The 20013-nt window shown below is 39.3% G+C and overlaps 1 protein-coding gene and 1 long non-coding RNA gene across 3 annotated transcripts in view; both read left to right on the top strand.

Annotated features, from left to right (window-relative positions):
- TSC22D2 (TSC22 domain family member 2) overlaps positions 1-20013 on the top strand; it is a 56436-nt gene that overhangs the window by 24028 nt on the left and 12395 nt on the right. The gene's annotated exons all lie outside the window — the stretch shown is intronic.
- On the top strand, positions 11851-18837 carry LOC121152643. Its single transcript, XR_005883291.1, has 3 exons — positions 11851-12111; positions 13132-13136; positions 18827-18837. It is a non-coding gene; the product is annotated as an uncharacterized LOC121152643 (long non-coding RNA).

Consider the following 20013-nt stretch of genomic DNA (forward strand, 5'->3'; position numbering starts at 1 on the left):
CCAGGAGCCAGGACCTTCCTGCAGGTCTCCCACATGGGTGCAGGGTCCCAAGGCCTTGGGCCGTCCTCGACTGCTTTCGCAGGTCACAAGCAGGGAGCTGGATGGAAAGTGGAGCTGCCAGGTTAGAACCGGCGCCCATATGGGATCGTGGCTCATTCAAGGCAAGGACTTTAGCTGCTAGGCCACCACACCGGGCCCTGGACTGACTTTTTTAAAAAGCATTTTTGATTTATCTAGACTCATTCCCCCCAATATATAATGTATTGAATAACTAACTTATTGGAGTCATGCAAAATTGTCCTGCTTTTTTTCTTTTTCCATTTAAAAGAGTAATAACCATTTTGATGTTTGTAGAAACAACCATTTATCATGAATAGAATTTCTCAAAACAGTATAATGAAACTTTTAACATAAGGGTGAAGATATGGCTGAATTAGTAGATAGTTTAAAGAAAATTTTGGCTATTTTTAAAGAAATGTGGTTTACACTTAGTAGTGAAATTTTGTATCAAACTAAGCAAACACATATTACAAGTTCCTTTAGAGACCTTATTTGAGCCATTCTGTTTTCAAATAATTATTTTTTTTTAAAGATTTATTTTTTTATTATTTTCTTATTGGAAGGGCGGATATACAGAGAGGAGAGACAGAGAGGAAGATCTTCCATCCGATGATTCACTCCCCAAGTGAGCGCAACGGCCGATGCTATGCCGATCCGAAGCCAGGAGCCTCTTCCGGGTCTCCCACGCGGGTGCAGGGTCCCAAAGCTTTGGGCTGTCCTTGACTGCTTTCCCAGGCCACAGGCAGAGAGCTGGAAGGGAAGCGGGGCTGCCGGGACTAGAACCGGCGCCCATATGGGATCCCGGGCGTGCAAGGCGAGGACCTTAACCACTGCGCCTTCGCACCAGGCCCAAATAATTATTTATAATTACAAATCCACTGTGTTGCTTTCCTGCTCATTATTTGGTGCTATTAATATAGATTTTCCATAAAGTCAAATTAAGTAAAAATGGCAAACTTTAGTCTAGTTCTTGGTGGACTGCATTACAAACACTATTAAATAAGACTTTTCCTCTGCACAAATGGAAAAATAATGAAGGGTCAAAAGAAGCAGCAGCAGGAAATGTTTGGAAGTGTTCGGTCTGATAGCGGTATGACCAGCGATACAGGATTGTAACTGACAGATTGCTATAGCGCCTTTTTTTTTTTTTTGCTACACTGACTACATTCCCTCCACAATGACGAGGGGCTGGGCCTATTCAAAACCAGCAGCCAGGAGCTTCTTTTATGGGACTCCTGCCTGACTGCAGGAGCCCAGCCCCTTCTCTGCTGCCTTCCCAGACCTTTAGCAGGCAGCTCCCAGGACTACAACCAGCTCCCATATGGGATGCTGGCCCTACAAGCAGAGGCTTAGCTTGCTATGCCAGTGTACCAGCCCCACTTGAGTATAAATTTCTAAGTAAATATTCTTTCTTAGGATTTCTAACTTGAAACTTCAGTGGCTATCTGATTAGTTTTAACTGTTCATCTATGAACACTTGAGTCACCAAATTTCAATTCAGATATTTAGTAAGGATTTCCTGTGTTTTGGTGTTCAATGGCAGATTCGTCCAGTAAGACCCCCTATGCATGGTAACAACTTGTTTTTAAAAAGCATGTTCATGGAAAATTTAATCTAGAAACTTCCATTTTTTGATGTTTTCTTAAACAGTGGATGTATTATACGTTTGTATTATGCAGACACATCCTTTAACATTTTTTTCTACAAGCTTCATGGTAAGATGACTGAAGTTGCTTTATGTGGCAGATTAGTTCTGTCTAATGAAGGTTTTGGGGGCATTTGTCCTAAGACAAATGTAACAAAGGTCGAACAGTCTGCTTGTCACGTGATCTGTTCCGCAAAGTTTTGAAGACAAGAATGTGACCAGAAGGATAGGTCTGTTTTGGGAGGCATTTGTTTTAGTAGGTATGACTGTGCATTGTGTTTTCTCTGTGAGATTTGTCCCACATGAGAGCACATCACCACATTAAGAAAAAGAGGTGTTTTGGTCAGTAAAATTGCATTAAAAAATTGATGAACATATTTGGTAATGTGTTAAGACCACAACTCTAAACTGGAGCTTATCCTCAGAGTATGGATCTCTGCCTTCACCAGGTGATGGTCATATTGCAGTGTCTTGACCAAAATAATAATAATAATAATAATAATAATAATAAAGTATATGATTTTGTTGAAGTCAAATGTGTTGTGAGATTACATTTGGAAAGGTCATAAATTGTACATCAGAAAAGTCCTAATGCTTCTTGAGACTGTGAGAGACTTGTAAATGACCACATATCATGGAAGAGTTCCATTGGAAGTTAAATCCATCATAGCATAACTTGCACACGCAAATATCTCGTGAGGTAGCTGCAGAATACCCTCTACGGCGCTTTGGGTTTGCTGCAGAGCTTTGTGCATATTGATCTTCCTCAATAATGACCTCTTTCTTTCCCCCCCTCCCTTTTGCCCCATTATGTCATTTTATTTAGACAGCTACTGTAGGCAAAACACTGCTTGCAAATATGTGTTGCCTTTTCTATGGATTATTGGCAACTAAAAATATAATGCTTATCAGACGGATGTTAATGTAATATTACTCTTCAAGCATTAAAATAAATGTCCCATTGAAACCTTTGTGGCAAAAGCTTAGTACATTTAAGATGATATTCTTAAGAAATGTTTGCTATTATTACATCATCCTACCCGCATTTTTTCTGCACTCCTACATGGATTAACAGTGAGACCACTGCTGAACATGATAACGTTGTTTTGTCTACCATATCAGACATATATTATTATTATCATATTACCTATTTTTTTACAGAAGGTGTAAAGACGACAGTCTGAGATTTAAGTATAGAAATTTAATGCTGTCCTAAGCATCTAAATTATCAATATAGGTTGTTACTGATCCAGCCAGCTATGCTGTGAGCCTAGAAACTCACATTTAGATATGGACTAAATAATAGTACTCACATGCAATTCTGAACTACAATGTTGTCTATATCAGGTTATGGTTTGAAATCACACTTTCTGCATCATGATCTTAAACCTTTAATTGGTTCCATTTTCCAATTTACTAGTAAGTTTTTCTGATGGCCTGAAAGTCCATGTTGAAACTTAAAGTTTGAAGTACCTAGATCAAATATGAAATTATTTTATATTTAAAAAATAAAGTGCAAAATATCAGTTGTGTAATTGGTAAAACAAAATTTTGCTATAAAAGATTTTTAAAGGCTATTTTATTAAAACACTTATTTACTTAAACTCTTTGCTAGAATTTTTTTTAGAATTCAGCATCGGAGGAGGAATGTGACATAATAATGATCGAAAGCGGAAAGTTTAAAAGTTGTGATGCCCTCACATGGTTGGAGGGTTATTCTAGCTTCTAAGGACTGAATGTTGTCCACAAGAGTGTCTCATCAGGTCATAAATTGGTAAGACTTAATGGATTAGATTTTATGTATTATACCTGATGTTATTGTATTGAGATGAATATTTATGAACAAAATGACCACATTGTATAACTAAGAGTATAGTATTAAATATAAGTTAAACTTGGAATTTTAAATACTTGGCATATGTAATTCTTTCTCAGTCTCAGGCTGAAGGCCAATTCTTTACGGTGGTGTTTAATAAATATGTAACTTTTAAAAAGGAAACTCCTATATTGCAGTAAGATTCCTTAAATATTGCTGTTGCATCTATAGTAGATGCATACAATATAAAACCCCAAATACTTTCTAATTCCTCACAGGAGATATTTGAGAAATATAAATAAAACCAATTATCCATACCAGTCTTTGCTCTCTAAAGTAAAAATTAAAAATTACATCTAGTTTCTTCATAAAATATTTTAAATGAATTTTATTGCTATGGGGGAATTTTGTCCTCTTAGTAAGACATTTTCTTCTAAATGCCTTCAAGGCCAAAATCTTCTGGTTTTTTACATTGAAAGCATCGAAGATGCCAGTATCACATGAAAATGTTAGAAGTCAACATGCATTTTTGGGTGCCCTAGAAATTAATCTCTCTTAGAATTGTATCCCATTTAGAAGAAAATAAAATAAATTTAACTTGCCTTGTTTTTTGCTTTGCTTTACACAGCTCAGATATATATATGTAAGGGACATTTTTAAAATAATAGAATAATTATATGTCTAACGTCATATACCTGTAAGATTAACATTTTCATTAAAATGAAAATGATGTACACATTCTTCAAGCATATAAAAATTATTTTTAATCACTTACTTTCCAAAAAAAACGAAGAGGTTGGGGTTGATGTCAGTTGAACAGGCCACTGTATCTACTTCTAACCTACCCTTAACCAGAGATATGTTATTCTCTTCCTCATACATACATGTGCATACCCATTCTGCTGTTTGCATAGTTTTCTAAATTGCTTCTGCTAGTGATATTCCATGATTTCCTGTACAGAACAATTTCCTAAACCATTTTACTTGCAGCCAGTGGTAATGAGAAAGTAAACACAATGAATTAATTAATAAGTTGTCTCTTACTCTGTACGGGACATACTATGTATATGGAAAAATTGAATTACAAAATACTGTAATTTTCCATTAATTTTTTGAAGCCCCCTTATACTTTTCCATTTCCTTCCCTCCCTGCCTCCCTTTTTTCCTTTCCATAATAAACCTACACATTAGGTAATCAGGAAATGGTTTCTCATTTCTCTCCAGTAGGTTTTATCCATGTGTAGTAGTAGTTAGTGACTGGGCTTTAGAGAATCATGAATAATGTGTAACTTGGAGAAGGATTTTTTTATATTCAGTTTTCCATCAGAGACTATCGCATTTGTCTATTTTCAAAAATAGTATTGCTAATGAATGTTTTGTCTGAAAGATGATCCTTCTAGGCATCCACATATGTACTTGTCTTAATGAAGTACATTTTTAACAATACATTGATCCTGTAACTTTGGTTGATATTTATTCATGACTACTTGTAAGTGACCATCAGATTGTTGAGATAAATCAAACCATAGATATTTCAGAATTTTCATCTTGTCCCTCTTCATGTTTAAAGGTTGACTGAGTTCTCCACAATGTTGTATTTCCTACAGAATGGTCCTTTGTCAAGCACTATGCTTTGTATTTTTGGCATATTACCCCAGTTAACATTAGGAACAATCGTATAGCTACAATCAAAATTCTGTTTACAGAGAAGGAAACTGAACATTTAAGCAGAGGTTAAGTAACTTGCTCAAGTCACATAGTCGTTGCGTGATGCAGCTATAATTCAGACCTAGCTTGCTAACAGGAACTCGCTCTCTGAATCAGTAAGCTGGTATACAGAGTCATCCCAGAAAACGTTAAGCTTAAGGACAGTTTTTATATTTTGTGAAGATATGAGTGCATAAATTTGATTTCATTTGGGGTAACTAGTTCATCATCTTTTAATTGATGTTTTTGACAAAAAAATGTATTTTCCTACTTACTGTTTATTGTTAGGAAATACTGTTCAGATTTAATGCTTACAGTAGTAAACAGTTAAATGTGTGTGTGAATTGTATATGCATGATTTTAGAAGGCACGGGGTCTTACAGTAGTATTAAGTGTAACTATTGAGGAGTTCCCCCTTTAGTTTTTAGATTTTCAGCAGAGCCTGTGAAAGCTTCTTTCAGCTGCAGGCCAGGTAGTGGGATACAGAGCACATCGCATCCTCCCCTAAAAGCCCTAATAAGTCTTAGGTGAGAGTTTGTCATTTTCCCTTAGTGATGAATAATCATATTGAGAAACCTCTTTTTTTTTATGTCTATTTTAAAAAAAACTTCTTTGGAGGGATGATATATATAGGTTTTCAATCTAGCACCTACTTTGTATCCTTTTCGTAGGTTTAATTTTAATTGCAAATAAGTTTCAAACTTTACAACTTATTTCTAAATATTTATTAAAAAGTCCTTAAATATGGCTTAGACCCATAATAAGAATAATGCTTAAAATAAAGTCACATTATAAAAAATTGTTTACTATTTAGTTAAATAGCTTGTAAATCAATTGTAAATATTTTCTCAGTGCTATGATTAAAAATATGAACAACTCTAACGTCTTCTTCAGTTATGTTTGCTTTTTTGAAAGCAAGCCAGAGAACTTTTGCTTGCTGGTTCACTCCCCGGTTGGCAGAAGTGGCAGGGGCCACAAGCTTCTGGTTCTCCCAAGACACTTGGGTCTTCTTACGCAGCTTTCTCAGGGTAACAGGGAGCTGGAGCTGGGTCTGAAAAGGAGCATCTGGGATTCAGATCATTGCCTATATGGAATGCCAGCCTCCCCCAGGCCCCCATTGACTTTTGGGTATACATTTATATTCCAGCTTGCTTAGTAGTAATATATTTTGTCTTCAAAATTAAAAATATAGAAAACTTGAAAAACAGAAAAGAACAATGATATTTAATCCAAGGGTTGGTTTTGCTTGGTTTTTTTTTGTTTTTTTTTTTTTAAGATTTCTTTGTCAAGGTAGAGTTGCCCAGAGACAGGGGGACAGAGAGATGGGAAGTGGAGCTACTGGGATTAGAACCAGGGTCCATATGGGATCCTGGCACATTCAAGGTGAGGATTTTAGCCGCTAGGCCACCATGCTGGGCCCTCTGTATTCTCTCTTATTTTTTATTAAGATTTATTTAATTTTATTACAAAGTCAGATGTACAGAGAGGAGGAGAGACAGAGAGTAAGATCTCCCACCCGATGATTCACTCCCCAAGTGAGCACTACAGCCGGGGCTGCACCGATCTGAAGCCAGGAGCCAGGAACTTCTTCCAGGTCTCCCACGCGGGTGCAGGGTCCTAAAGCTTTGGGCCGACCTCGACTGCTTTCCCAGACCACAAGTAGGGAACTGAATGGGAAGCAGGGTTGCTGGGGTACGAACTGACGTCCATATGGGATCCTGGTGTTCAAGGCGAGGACTTCAGCTGCTAGGCCATGCCACCGGGCCCTGTATTCTCTTTTAGACTTTAAATGTTTACATATGTGAGGGTTCTTCAAAGATCGCATAGAAAATTTATATTATGAAAAAAACAGCATATAGATTTCCAAATTTTTGTGCATCAAAATATCTTTTAAAACCTACCCATTTTCCACAAGCTTTCTTTTTTTAAGGATTTATTTGTTTTTATTGGAAAGGTAGATTTACAGAGAGGCAGACAGAAAGGTCTTCCGTGCACTGGCTCGCTGGCTGTCTTGCCAGGCCCACCTGAGCTCTGTGAAGTGCCCTCATAGATTAGTAGTTGGAATCACCGTGAAAAAATTAGTTTTCAGTCATTCTTAAACTATGTAAAAACTAAGCTAAGCTAATGCTGCAACGAGTGGGGTTTAAACTTTGTACGGGTTATTGGTATTTTGGCATCTATAATAGTACTATTTCTTCCCAATTTTCTTCCTCCATAATTTTGTTGTTTTCCTCCAGATTTTTCGGCAGATATTTTCTTCTGCCTTTTTAAGTGTTGTTGGGTCCCCGAGAATGCCATCCCCTTCTGGTCACATTCCTCATCACACTAAGAGCATATAGATGACTGTGTGGTACCTTTCTCTGCAGGCAGCGGTGAGGCTCTCAGACCTAGTGCTTCCACTCAAAGCATCTGCTTATGTTCGTATCTATCTGATCGCTCCTGGTTAAATCGCAGAGCACTGCCAGATATCTGCTGAGTGTTTATTGGGAAATGTCTCATCCACATTCAAGGCATTTGTCATTTATTATATGGAAATGTAAATAATCTTTTAAGTGCTCTTTGTTATTTGAGGTTTTTTAAATAGGATTTATTTATTTTAATTGAAAAGGCAGATCAGATTTACAGAGAAAAGACACAGATCTTCCATCCGCTCATTCACTCCCCAAGTGGCTGCAATGGCCACAGCTGAGCTGATTTGAAGGCAGGTCTCCCACACAGGTGCAGGGTTCCCAGGCCTTGGGCCTTGCTCTGCTTTCCCAAGTCGTAAGTGGGAAGCTGGAAGGGAAGTGGAGCAGCTGCCGCACAAATCAGCACTCAAATGGGATCCCAGTGCTTTCAAGATGAGTATTTAGCCATCAAGTCATCAAGCCAGGGCCCGTAAAGGCAGATTTACCGAGAAGGAGAGATAGTAAAAGACCTTGCATCCACTGGTTCATTCCCCAGATGGCTACAATGGCTGGAGCTGAGTCGATCTGAAGCCAGGAGCCTCTTCAGGGTCTACCTGGGAGGGAGTATAGGTCCCATGGCTTGATCTATCCTCTACTGTTTTCCTAGGCCATATGCTGGGAGCTGGATGGGAAATGGAGCATTGGGGACACAAACCCCCCACCCACATAGGATGCTGGTGCTTGCGAAGTGGAAGATTAGCATATTGAACCACTGCAACAGCTGTGTTGCATGAGTTTTCAGATGTGGTCAACTGCACCTACTGTTTTGTTGTTTTTTAAACCTGGAATATGTATGTATGTGTATATATATATATATATATATATACACATATATATATACATCTCCAACAAGCTTATAGTTGCTCTACTAAATAGTTGTTGCTGATCTAGATTTTATTATGTGCCCCCTAAAAATATTCTGTAGAAACTATTAATGCTTATCACATTTAACTAATCTGCACTAAACTATAAACTCATAAACATTGTCTCCCAGCATTTGACAGATGTTAAAATAACATTGAAATCTTTCTGGAACGTAGCATGATAAAACTTGATATCAAGGAAAAAAAGGTAGAAAATATTTTTGTATAATTAGAAACATCAGATGTAGAAACCAGATCACAGGATTCCTTATGGATTCCATGATCTTTAGCTTATGGCTACTATAATATGCTAATTCACATATATAGTATAACACGGCATCTTAAAATGTGATGTCTGATTGCCATCACTTGCAGCGTAGGAAAGAATGTGAGGGGCAGATGTTTAACATCCCAGTTCAGATGCTGGAGAGGATACCTGCATCCTCTGTTCGATGCTCCATTTCAGCACCTGCTTTCAGCTTGCTAATGGGAGTTAGCTGGGGAGCTGATTAGGTTCCTGCCACCACGTAGGAGACTTGAATTGAGTGTCTGGTTCCAGTTGTGGCCCAACCCCAGCCATGCCCACATGATTGTGAACCAGTGGATGGGAGTTCTGTGTCTTGGCTCTCAAAATTGAAGTATACATAAGTATAGGTATTATATACTATACAGGATAACGTATGCATGTTATACTATAGATTCCAGGGAAACATTGGCCTGAGTGTATTCTGTAGTTTTTTCAAGGATGCCCTATTCAAGAATACGGATTTCAGTTCAAAGTCATACGTTATGAATGTCAGTACAAATGTAGTAGTGAAGTTCTTTTTTCAAAAATGGTAAGGAGACATTCCTTAGCATCAGATCACACAAAAAAAATTCCTCACTTCCTGTTTATTAATTGTGTTCATTCAAGGACTTCAGGGCTATGTGTGGACTGATCGGTCAGTATAGTGACGTACCTGTGACTTTGGCGACTTTGGCGTAAGAGTTCACCTGCAGCTTGCACTTGCTGACACCTGCTTAAAGGCCTGCTCATTGTTTGCATCCTCTCTGACTTGGCATGTTAACCCTGCAGGCCTTGCTTGTCTTTTCTTACATCAGAATAGCTTTGCCTTTCTTTTTTCACTTCATTCCTTTATGTTAATTTCTGATTGCATGGAGAATAAGGTAGTTTTTCCTAACCAAGTAGTCAGTAGATCTGTAGTTGTACAAGTAAGCCTTACTCAATTTTTGAATGGTTCCTCTCTAAATCCATGATTCTACTATAAAAATTACTTTTTTTATTCACAAAGTCATCCAGAGCTCTTGAAGTGCACTTTATTCCCTGTGAATTCTTCTGTGATCCTGCTAGCACCATGATCAACATATGGACTTGCCGAATTTGGGGAGCAGTGACCTGAGTAATACTCCATGGAGCACTAGCTCTATTCTTTTCTTCAAACTTAATGCGATTTTTCTGTTTACTTGGATGCCTATTTAAGAAATTGCTACGTATTTCTTTTCTCTGAGAATAATAAGATTGAAGCAACAAGAAGAAATAAAAAAGGCTTGCAGGCTTTTTACCTAAGCTGTATCAGAATATTTTTTTTTAAAGATTTATTTTTATTATTATTTTTTTTTTTATTGGAAAGGCGGATATACAGAGAGGAGAGACAGAGAGGAAGATCTTCCATCCGATGATTCACTCCCCAAGTGAGCGCAACGGCCGATACTATGCCGATCTGAAGCCAGGAGCCTCTTCCAGGTCTCCCACGCGGGTGCAGGGTCCCAAAGCTTTGGGCTGTCCTTGACTGCTTTCCCGGGCCACAAGCAGGGAGCTGGAAGGGAAGCGGGGCTGCCGGGATTAGAACCGGTGCCCATATGGGATCCCGGGCGTGCAAGGCGAGGACTTAACCACTTGCGCCACCGCGCTGGGCCCCACAGAATTTTTTTTTTTTTAAGATTTATTTATTTATTGGAAAGTCAGATATACAAAGACGAGGAGAGACAGAGAAGAAGATCTTCCGTCCAATGATTCACTCCCCAAGTGAGCGCAACAGCCGATGCTATGCCGGTCCGAAGCCAGGAGCCAGGAACTCCTTCTGGGTTTCCCATGCGGGTGCAGGGTCCCAAAGCTTTGGGCCGTCTTTGACTGCTTTCCCAGGTCACAAGCAGGGAGCTGGATGGGAAATGGAGCTGCTGGGATTAGAACTGGGGCCCATATGTGATCCCGTTGGCGTTCATGGCGAGGACTTTAGCCACTAGGCCACGGCGCCGGGCCCTGAGAGAATTAAAAAATCAAAAGATTTCCTCATGTTTTACCATGTTCCAGTGATAGCCTTCTAATTCCTGATGGTGTACACACCTGATGAATTTTAGATCTTTGCCTGGCATGGCAAACCCAACATAACAGCAGTTGGTGCTGAACTTGTTGAATATATATCACATCCTCTAAATTGTAATCCTTTTTTTTAATGGTATGCTTAATACCAACCACATATAAAGTGTAATAATAAACCCTTGAAACAGTTTCTGTTCATTAAGGGACGACTTCACTTGATGCCTTCCCTTCAGTCAAAATCAGAAACAAGCAACCACTTCCTTAAGAAAGCCTCATTGTGCTGTCTTAATAATTCCTTCAAGTTTAGCCAGGTTTTTGTTTTGTTTTGTTCTATTTGTTTGCTGGGGGATTAGAGGGCAGGCAGAGTTACAAAGAGAAAATCTTCCATCTGCTGGTTTATTCCCCCAAATGGCCACCCAGTTAGGGCTGAACTGGGTAAAAGCCAGACTTCAGTTTCTTCCATGTCTGTCACGTGGGTGCAGGAACCCAAGCAGTTGAGCCATCTTCTGCTTCCCTAGGTGCATTAGCAGGTAGTGAAACAGCCAGGTCCCTATGGGGTTGCAGGTGGAGTCTTATCTTGATATCCACAACACCAGCCGCATGGCCTGGTTTTGAAAGTCTCTTGACAGTTTTTGAAAAATTATTCCTCCTAGACTTTGGAGACAGTTTTTTTTTTTTTTAAATCAGCAAAGAAAACAAAACCCAGATTAGTCGTGTATTCCTTTTTTTTTTTTTTTTTAAGATTTATTTATTTTTATGGAAAGGTTAACAGAGAGAAAAACCTTATATCTGCTGGTTCACTCCCCAAGTGACCAAACAGCTGAAGTGAGCTGATCTGAAGTCAGGAGCCAGGAGCCTCCTCCAGGTCTCCCTTGTAGGTGCAGGATGCCAAAAGTTTGAGCCATCCTCTATTGCTTTCCCAGGAAACAAGCAGGGAGCTGGATGGGAAATGAACTCTAGGACACAAACTGACACTCATAGACTCCAGTGTGTGCAAGGCAAGGGTTTAGCCACTGAGCCATTGTGCCAGATCCTTCTCATGTATCCCTAATGGCCAACCCAGTACAGTTTCACTTAAACAAATATGCTGTACATGAAAATATGATTTTTTTTTCTATAAGGCTTTTTTTAAACATCTCTGTGCCTTCAGGAAATGGACAAAAGTGATTAGCTCTATGATGAGCAAAAGTTATTTGCTGTTAAGTGGTACTAGGTTTTTGGTAGACTTAGGGGATAGTCTCATTTTCGCTCTGGTGATAGAAATGGGATTCAGAGCAGTTGTTCAGGAATGGCTGAAACAGATCATATGGAGAGAAAGGGGGCAAATGTAGGGCCGTGGGATGCAAGTAGCATTCCTAAAAAGTAGTGTCTTCTCAAGAGCATCTTGTCTAACTCTTTGAGTGCTCGTGTTTTCCCATGATTTGGCCAAGCTTGTCTTCTCACTGTTGAGGTGAGGTGATCTTTTCCCACAATCTGAGCTCTGTTATGTTATGGCAACCCTCAAAATCTAGATTTCCAGGCCAGAGATTTTCTGGATTCCATCTACTATTTCTAGCAACCACCTTTGTATATTTCTTCACCAGAGCTACATTCCAGATGTCTCAATTTTTTAAAATCCCAAGTGAAACTTAATTTTCTTATCTTTTTTCCACCATTCACTCTGAAACGCAACCTGATGCTCTAAAGCTGCAGCCATATTCCTATGGCACACTAACCACCTTCCAGCCACTGCTTGTTTCAAGCTAAAAATTCCGTCTTTGAAACTTGATTTATCATAGACTTGATCCTTTTCCTTTATCATCTCTCTGATGTTGGTGATTCCAATGGTTTATTTGTGAAAATTATTTCATTTTACCTTCATACACTCTACTTTCATGTTTATAGTTTACTTTTATCCTTACTTCTTCCTCTTGCTTGTTTGGGTAACTTCCCTGACCTATTTGGAATGTTAATGTCTGTCGCTCCTTGTCACCATCTCCCTTCCTTCTTCAAAATGCAGAGGTGGCAGGGGACAGCAGCAATATTGGATGATTGCTCTAACTTCTATAAAAGTATGAAAACAGAAAGTAGTTTTCTTCAGGACACAGCCAGTGGAGGGGAGGCCAGCCTACAGTATGTTTTGACTAATTCTGTGTCTAGTGATCTTCCCACTGGTGGGTGCTGCCTAGCTTGATGTTCTCTCAACCAGTATGCATTGTGTGGATCGTCATGTAGGAAGGAGACCATCCAGAAAGATAAAATGCTACTGAAAAATTTTGTATGGGAAATAAAAGGTGAAGTTTTAAGAATGTATGATGTATGAATTAGGTGCTAGGCAGTGACAGCGTAAATTCGATCCCAGGTTTAACATGAATGGCTAGATTGAGCAGTATTCCAACAATAATTTGAGTATACATAAAATGAGAGTGTTACATATGTCCATTATATAGCAGGGGTTGCTGTGGAAAAAGTCAATTTTGCACATAAGTGCGGGAATACCTTTAGAGGTTACACTACTATCATTTTATAGCTTGAGAAAGAGACTTCAGAGTCAACTGACATATTTAGGACTCAACTGTACAATTTTTGAGTCCTAGCTTAAATTCTTGAAAAGATGGCTGCCAACCTTGAGGTTGATTTTTGTGCAACACGAAGTTTTGTCTGATGGGAAAAATAGATAGGATTAACAGCAGATGTGGTCAATATCTTAATGTTTTAAATAACAGAAAATGTTTGAATTGTAGAATTTCCCCAGAATGAGAAAAGATTATGAAAACATGAGCACAGAGCAGAAGTAAATCATGGAGAGTTTCCAGGACTTGAGAATATCTAGTTTCAAATTTGAATGTAAAGGAGATTATTAAAAATAAATTTGGGGTAGTTGGGGGGTTATTTTTAGGTCACTGCTAGGGAAATCTAAATTTTAGAATCATTAGATGACTTGAACTATGTTGATAATGTTGATTTTTTTTTATAAAGATATATTTTTATTATTTTTTCATTGGAAAGGCGGATATACAGAGAGGAGAGACAGAGAGGAAGATCTTCCGTCCGATGATTCACTCCCCAAGTGAGCGCAACGGCCGATACTATGCCGATCTGAAGCCAGGAGCCTCTTCCGGGTCTCCCACGCGGGCGCAGGTTCCCAAAGCTTTGGGCCGTCCTCCACTGCTTTCCCAGGCCACAGGCAGGGAGCTGGAAGGGAAGCGGGGCTGCGGGGATTAGAACCGGCGCCCACATGGGATCCCGGGCATGCAAGGCGAGGACCTTTAACCACTTGCGCCACTGCGCTGGGCCCGATAATGTTGATTTTATAATGTCTTTCATGGTTGGGTGAAAATTTAGTCAATACTTGTTGGTTTCTGAAATGAGTTGCAAATCCCAACAGTTTTACACTGTTTTTCTTAAAGATCTATTTTTATTTTATTTTAAACACAAATTTTACAGAAAGAGGAGAGGTGGAGAGGTCCTCCATCTGCTGGTTCACTTCTTGAAATGGCTACAACTGCCAGAACCGGGATGATCCAAAGCCAAGAGCCAGGTGTTTTCCACATTTTAGGCATGTGTGCAGGGGCCCAAGGACTTGGCTGTCCTCTGCTGCGTTCCCGGGCCATGAGCAGGGGGCTGGATGGGAAGTGGAGCAGCCAGGACATAGGCTGGGTGATCTGTGGGATGCCCGTGCGTGGAGGCAGAGCATTAGTGTGTGCTGTGCCGCTGCACTAGCCCTTTCGCATTTTTCCAGTTTTGTTCATTTTCATAAAACTGCACTACAAAAATTTTCCACATATCTTAAGCAGTAAAATTACTATTATTTCCTTTAAGTTGAGGATAACCTTCTAAAAGAGAATTGATTTATACTGTAAAATATTTGTTGAATGTATTCCTCTTCTCCCCTCCCCCACCTAGGCTTTTTCTTAGTCTATCCTGTTCTAACCCAGCTGAAGTATTTGAAGTTTTTCACCGAGTTGTTCATTCATATTAACAAATTTTGTTGGATTTACCTCTCTTCCTTTTTAGGTTTATTTATATATTTGAAGATAAACTGACAATGAAAAATATCTGCTGGTTCACTCCCCAAGTGGCAACCAACACTATTAGGGATGGACTGGCCTGAAGCCAGGAATCTGGCAAGTGGCAAGATATCTTCCACTGAGCTGGATAACAACTGGAATAGCTGGGATTTGAGCCAGCACTCTGTGAAATGCCAGTGTTGGCAGGCAGCATCTTAACCCACTGTGCCACAGCCTTCGGCCCTTATCTCTTTTTACGTTTGAATTGTCCTCCTTCTAAGTAAGATAGTCCCTTAAAATCAGTATTGAAAAATATTGATCTTTTACTTACTTAATACACACTTTAATCACAAAACTGATGCCTTTGAAATGCATTAAGTCTATGCCAGCAGACTAAAGTTTTGACATATCTGGAATGATTCCATGAAACTACATTGCACTCCATTGCTACATTTCTACATTGTAAGGTGTGATAGAAATCAGTTGGTGAAACTTGAGATCCCGTGCTGCCGGCATGGCTGTGCCTAGGGGCTGTCAGAGCTGTACCTTCTTGCCAGGCTGCAGGAAGTAACCGCAAGCAGCTGGTGCTTAACGTGTCTAATTTTCAATTGGGTTTAAACGTTTGTTATGTATCCTTCATTCCTCAGTAACACATTAATATTTAATTTCCCTAGTTACTGCTGTCTGAACAGCCCAGTGAGATGTCTTTGAATAAAGCCTGCCCTGACGTGGGCTTTCCGACACCTGGGAAGATGCTCCCTCCTACTGCCCTGTGCTGATGTACTTTATTTCAAAATGACTCGTAGGAAAAAAAATAACCTCTTTATCCTGTCACATCTTGCCTAATACTAGTCTGACAAGAAACCACTAACTAGTGCACAAATTCTCTTAATTAGGTACAGTTCCAGGTTCTTATAACATTTAAGTATTTAATTTGAAGTAACAGGATATTAATTAAACTTCATACTAATATTCATACTAATTTCATACTAATATTCATAAAATTTCATACTAATATTTCATAATAATATTTTCATTATTTGAAAATATTAGGTTATAATACTGCAGTTTCTATGCAGATTTTTTTTTGTATTAGTATTCAGTTTTTCCAGACTGAATTCTTTTAGCTTCCATTTTGAATATTTCAATGGAAAGGATTTTTGTCCAACTCATTTTTAAGATTATTTCAAAATGTATCTGTGGGATTAACTTAATTTATTTTCCCCCTGTTGATGTGATCAGCTAGTTGTTGAGAAGTGGCTCACTGCCAAGGACAAGGCAAAGACAGAGTTCTCCAGTCCTCTGGTCCACTCGCCACACAGCCACAGCAGCCTCAGATGGGCCAGGCTAAAGCCAAGAGCTGCTTCCAGACCACCCCTGTGGTTGCGGGAGATCAGCTGGTTGCACTGTTCCCCCCTGCTTTCCCAGGCACAGTGGCAGGCAGCTGGAGCAGAAATGGAGCATCTAGGACCAAACTGGCACCATTGGGGAATGCCAGGATTGCAGGTGACAACTTTACCCCCGCACCACACACCAGCCCCATTTTTGTCTGATTTTTTTGTGTATATACATTTATTTATTTTTATTGGAAAAGCAGATTTACAGAGAAATGGCCACAGCAACTGGAGCTGAGCCAGTCCAAAGCCAGCAGCCAGGAGATTCTTTTGGATCTCCCCTATGTGTGCAGAGTCCCAAGGCTTGGGGCCATCCTCTACTGCTCCTAGGCCACAAGCAAGGAGCTGGATGGGAAGTGGAACAGGCAGGACACCCATATAGGATCCTGGCATGTGCAAGACAAGGATTTAGCCACCAAGCCATCACCTTTTCTTTCAGTGACTTAAGAAAGAACTGTGTCAGAATCTTTTTTTTTTTTTTTTTTAACTATATTTGCTTTGAAATGCGTTCAGATTGCTCTGAGAGGCAAGCGGGCAGTGATTTCCCATCCACTGGTTGTTCCGCAGATACCCGTAGCGGTGGGTAGGAGGCCAAGGCCAGGAACTGTCAAGGTCTTCCATACACTGCCTCCTAAGGTCCACATTAGCTAAGACTTGAAACTTAGCTTCAAAGCAAGCACTCTGTGAGATGAGAACATCCCAAGCAGGTTAACCACTAGACCAAAATCCTGGAATCCCACAATAGCCTATGGTGTCATGTGTATTTACCAGAAATTCTTACTTTTTGCTTACCAGATTTACTTAGAATAAGCATAAATAGCAATATTGGATGTTATCTAACCCATTATTGATTGGTTAGAATTTGTCCTGGACAGGATAACTGCTTCATGAGTCATTTTCATTTTGAAACGTGATTCTTGGTATTCTCCAATATGCAATGAAAATTCTCTCACTTCCAGCTCTTGCGCCGGTTTGTGCTGTGTTAGAGACTGTTTTCCCGTGCACAGTTAATGCACCCTACGAACATGCACTCCCCAGTAAGCGGTAACCTCTGTCCTTCCGTCGCTTGCCTTTGAGAGCTTCAGGATCATCTGTTTGCATCTCTATATAGAAAGGCTTCATGCTTTATGTAGGTGCCATCTCAAGTGCGTGCTTGTACTATAACTTACTTATTTAAGTAGATCCTTCTGAGAAGCCTTGCTGTATAAGCGGTGCTGTATAATAAGTAACCTTATAAATACATTATTTCCTATGAATGCAAAATGTAGGGCAAGTTTCCAGATTTAATACTGCTGGGTCAGAGTGAGTAAATGTGGAGGTGACAAGGAGAAAAAGAGGAAATATTGGAAAAGTATATTCCATTTAATTTTTTTTAAAGATTTACTTATTTTTATTGCAAAGTCAAATATACAGAGAGAAGGAGAGACAGAGAGAAAGATCTTCCATTTGATGATTTATTCCCCAAGTGACCACAATGGCCAGTGCTGAGCTGATTCGAAGCCAGGAGCCAGGAGCTTCCTCCACACAGATATCCCACACAGGTACAGTATCCCACACCAGTGCAGCGCCCCAAGGCTTTGAGCCGTACTCAACTGCTTTCCCAGGCCACAAGCAGGGAGCTGGATGGGAAGGGGGTGCTGCCAGGATTAGAACTAGTGTCCATATGGGATCCCGGCATGTTGCAGGCGAGGACTTTAGCTACTAGGCCATCGCACTGGTCCCAAGTATATTCCACTTAGTTTTAATCTTTTTATTATGAATGAAATGTTGGATTTTTTTAATCTGAATTTTCAGTGGCATTTTGCTAATTTTTTTTGTTGTGCTTTTGAACTTTTAAGTTTCTAGAAGTACTTTATATTTTAGGGAAATTATGGAAGATGTTTGATTTTTTTTTTTCCCCTACATTCTCTGGTATATAAATATATCTGCCCTTCCCACCCTGGAGTATTATAGAATTCATTCCTAATTGGACTTTTTTAAGGTCCTTAATATAAACGGTATGATTGACTTTCTGGACAAAGTGGTAGGAGAAGGACTTTTGACTTCATGGGTTTGGTTTTTGTTTGGGTTTTTTTTACTTCATATATTTTTACATATATGCTTTGGATTTAATTTTTCTAGCATATACATTTTTCCTTTAAAGTTTTTGAGGTGGCACTTTAGCCTAGCAGGTGGGCCCCCACGTGTGTTACAAGTATCCCACATGAGTGCCATTTTGAGGCCTGGTTGCTGTACTTCTGATCTAGCTCCCTATTGGTGGCGAAGGGAAGTAGTTGAGGATGACTCAAATTCTTGGGTCCTTACTCCCACATGGGAGACTTGGAAAAAGTTCCTGGTTCCTGGCTTCAGACCAGCCCAGCTCTGGCCATTGCGGCCCTGTGGGGAGTGAAGCAATGAATCTCTCCCTTCCTCTCTCTAACTCTGCCTTTTCAATAAAAATAAGTAAATCTTAAAAAGAAAGCTTTTAAAGTACAGACAATCCCTCTGCTTTTACCCAGTTCTCCCTGTTCCCGCCAGTGCTAACATTTAGTGTTACTGCAGTAACATGTAGTGTAGTTTCAAATCCAGGAAACTGACATTGGCAGGCTCCAATATATATATATCCTTTTTTCTTATTGCCAAATATATTTTTTCACCACCATGAATTTGACTTTAAACTAACTGGATAAGTATACAGTATGTTAGGAAATTCCATGAATTCACCACTTTTTAAGAGGTGCTAACAGTAGTTATCAGTCATTTTATGAATAAATAGTGTTTAATCATTCCTTGGTATAAGATTTATTTACTCTAGTAAGATTGACTACTTTAGAAAATAATACTAAGTTTTCTAAGTAGCCTTTTAATATGCTTTCCCCAAGATTAGTAATAGCTTTAAAATTACTTATTTTATGACTAATATAATTTGCAGATTGGCATTATTATGAGTTTTCTAAGTTAAGCAATATTTGTTTTACGTTGGTAGAGTCAGCTGTTAGGATGAAACAGCACTTCAAAAAGTTCATGGAAAAATGAAATTGAAAGATGTTTATTTTGCTGGAGAAAATTAAAGATCAGTTTGCAAGGATTTCATATTTTTGGAACCAAAATGAACTTATTTTTAAAATAATCTTGAAGTTGATTTGAAAGACAGATCTCTCATCTGCTCTTTGTCCAACTCCTTCACCCAGTCCACAGTCAGAGGTCAGGAGCACAGCCCTGGTCTTGCGTGGGGGTGGCAGGGACCCAGAGACCTGAGCGCTGAGCACTCGCCTGCTGCCTCCTAGGCTGTGCCATGTGCCTGACCGGAAGCTGGGAGTGATACCAGGGGCAGCCCAAACAACTTCATCCCCGCTTGCCCAGCCCAGCCATGGTTTTTAACTTTAATCTGATTTTTTATGAACTTGTTTATGTACTCTCACATAAAATATTGAATTCTTATTTTATTTTACCATTATCTTGTCTGATATTCTTAATCATCGAGATGTACATTTGACCAGAGTGTATTTTACTTAGACTTTTTTAGAAGGGATTTTAGGTGCTCTTAAATTAATCTTTAAGCTGCAAGTATAGACCCCTCTTACAAAAGAGTAGTAGATATTGAGTATGTTTGACTTTCACAGGCTTATATCTAATTTGCTCTTTGTGTTTCTTAGAGAACAGATGAAATATTATGCAGGTCAGAATTGAGGCATTTTGGTAACAATGATGTTACTGCGGGGTTGGCCAGCAGGAAGAGTTACAGCTCCTTTTTACTTTTGAATTGAAAGAATCAATTGGGTTTGTTTGTTTG

This window comes from Ochotona curzoniae, unplaced genomic scaffold (genome assembly GCF_017591425.1).
Source record: "Ochotona curzoniae isolate NIBS_2020 unplaced genomic scaffold, NIBS_Ocur_1.0 contig_2599, whole genome shotgun sequence".
NCBI lineage: Eukaryota > Metazoa > Chordata > Mammalia > Lagomorpha > Ochotonidae > Ochotona > Ochotona curzoniae.